Below are 2,792 nucleotides of genomic sequence, written 5' to 3'. Positions count from 1 at the left end.
AAATATGAGTCGCAAAAAGTTCTTAAATGTTTTATAATGTTCTATAATGTTTCAGCCCTTTGCATTGTTGCAGATCTCATCTACTCTTTAAATAGTAGAGTTGACTCACCGCACAAACTCAGTGAACCCAATAGATATGCTAATTAAACTTTTATCAGAATAAGTTTACTATGGAGGTGAAAACAACAAACAATCATGATTATGTTTAAACTTTAACTAGTCAGTATAATATAAGACTTTATAATATAAGACTTTCATATCATGCTCTTATATAATATAATAAAGATAAAATAAGCAATACAGGGCAGAGAAAAAGAGCGTGTGTGTGTGTGTGTGTGTGTGTGTGGGTGGGTGGGTGTGTCTGTGTGCATACTTTATAATAAACATACAAATGTGACAACAAAAACAAAGTTGTATAGAATAATCTTTTTTTTTTCAAGGTAAATTCTTTAGGGTTTTTCTGTTTTTATAATTTGTTGGAAACTCTTTATGACATTCTCTTATTGATGGAATTGAATACCCCATCAGTTTGCATGACAAATATTTAATGTATTTTGTTCCTAAAAAACATATATTCTATATTTATGTTAAACCAGTTCAGATAAGTATTATACAGTATATCGGCAGTATATTGGTTATATGTATATATACAGTGTTTAATGGTTATACCATTGTTTAGGCATAAAAAAATCATAACCATTGTAATGTCTAGAGTTATATATGCGACAGTGTCATATTTTTATTGCATGTATATGATTATCTAACTCTTATCTAAAAATTACTGCAGATAATAGAGAGATAATTAAATGTATTTTAATTAAGTTTCATTTTAATTTAATTTAGACTCATTTAATTTGAGTTCTTTTTCACCTATTTTGTCTTATAATTACATTAAATTAAATGAAAATCAGTGCACCTTATTGTAAATATATTGATTGCTTTTTTTTTTTTTTTTTTTTTTTTTTTTTTTTTTGGTTCCCTTTAAATCTATTTTTCATTTTGTTGTGGTTTTACTTTTTTGTAATATATATATATATATATATATATATATATATATATATATATATATACAGTATATATTAATGAATGCATACCCTATAAAACATTTAAAAAAACAAATGAGATTTGAAATAAATTTGTGAACTTTTTACATCCATATTTTCTACTTTTTTTATTTTATAAAAATGGAAATGTGCTATCTGCATATCAATGAAAATGTAAAGGGCTCTTATTCACACACACACACACACACACACACACACACATTTTTAAAGATTTACGCATTTTAATTTTGATACAAATTTAATTTAAAATAAAACTTACAATATCTACAATTTTTTTTCTTTAATATTACTCAGTTCAATGATGGTTCATTTCTTTTATGAAACTGAAAAGTTATTGTTTTTTATGTTCAGGGTCTATACAACTTATTTACAAACTTACTTAAATAGAAAATAAAATATTCAAAAACAAATTGGTAAATATTGTGCACTTTACAACTATACTTTGTATACATTTGTATGCAGATTTACAGTCTGCACATTTTTATTTTATTTTTTTTCAATTCTTTTGTTTGTTTATTTAATTGAGCACTGTTGTGTCCTATATGATTTTGTATCAACACTAACATGTTAACTGGAAGCTCAGCACTCTAGAAAATAAATAATAAAAATAACGATAATAAGCCCTCAATTGTTGGTTGATTATTTTCTGGGCCTTTGATGTGATCAGTTTGTCCAAAGTACTGTTGTGATATGAAACCGTGCGTGAGTTAGAGAGCTACGTGCATGAAATACCTGATCCTCACCTTTGATTTCATATGACTGCATGTGTATACATTATTACAGGATGGGAGGGACTTCAGGTCATTCCATATAGTTACAAATCACTGTAAATCATTGTATATCATTTTAGCACGCCTAGACTTTGTCTCATCCATAAAGACTGAGTAGTATAACAGTTTTCTATTTGGTCGTACACACATTTAAGCTGTCTTGCCTTCTGGAGACACATATGAAATGCTGAACCTGTGCTATATTTGGTTAATGCCCATTACGAAATAGCTGTAATGTGCTATATTTCCAGTAGAGGGCAGTCTTTGATAGTGCAAGAACTTAGAGAAAGCATACAACAGAAAGAATAGAATAGAATGCATGAAATACGGTACTGAAGCTATAAGAGGAAATTCAGGATGTAAATAACAGTTTGCAACAATTTTTTACTTTGCCACATTTATTGGTGTGCAAAACAGACCATTAACAAGTATGCCAAGAGTTCTATGTTAAATATCAAAGTTATATCAGTTTGTTTGAGCTGATAATTGTCCTCCTTTTGCCCTGCGTCCCCTGAGAGTGAGGTGAACTGTAGCACCACCCGCTGCGGACTTTAGAGCAGTGACATGCGCAGGGCTCTCCTGCTACAGGTGTATATAAGACACCTGTCCCTCCTCTACAGGTAGAGATACACTGGACTCAAAATTCAGCCAGACACTCACAAGACAGGTAGGAAAATCTTATTCCAAGAAACTGTGCTTACTTTGGAAAAGAATAATTGATATTAATTGACCATTTATAAACTCAGATATTTATATGATCTCTCCATATATAGATGCAACGATTTTAGATACTCTTGAGCTGTTTTTACTCTTTCCTTCAAATGTAGCTCAAAACTTTCTTTCTTTTATTTTTTTCTTTCTTTCTTTCATACATTGTAAAAAATATGCAGTTGTTACCTTACATAGATATAGTCATACTAAATATATTTTCTTAATCTTATAATTAAATTCAACTTAA

At 29.1% G+C, this 2,792-nt stretch overlaps 1 protein-coding gene across 1 annotated transcript in view; it reads left to right on the top strand.

The window, feature by feature from the left end:
• Positions 1 to 2,272: 2,272 nt before the first annotated feature.
• The window catches only part of LOC127420034 (sodium-dependent phosphate transport protein 2B-like), a 21,857-nt gene continuing 21,337 nt past the window's right edge, over positions 2,273 to 2,792 (top strand). The window contains exon 1 of the mRNA XM_051661968.1: positions 2,273 to 2,501. The gene's annotated coding sequence lies outside the window, so the exon portion shown is untranslated. The remainder of the gene's footprint in view (positions 2,502 to 2,792) is intronic.

The sequence above is a fragment of the Myxocyprinus asiaticus genome, chromosome 29, assembly GCF_019703515.2.
Source record: "Myxocyprinus asiaticus isolate MX2 ecotype Aquarium Trade chromosome 29, UBuf_Myxa_2, whole genome shotgun sequence".
Taxonomy (NCBI): Eukaryota; Metazoa; Chordata; class Actinopteri; order Cypriniformes; family Catostomidae; genus Myxocyprinus; species Myxocyprinus asiaticus.
The sequence above is the reverse complement of the archived record's forward strand: the minus strand, read 5'-3'. Positions and strand labels throughout refer to the sequence as shown.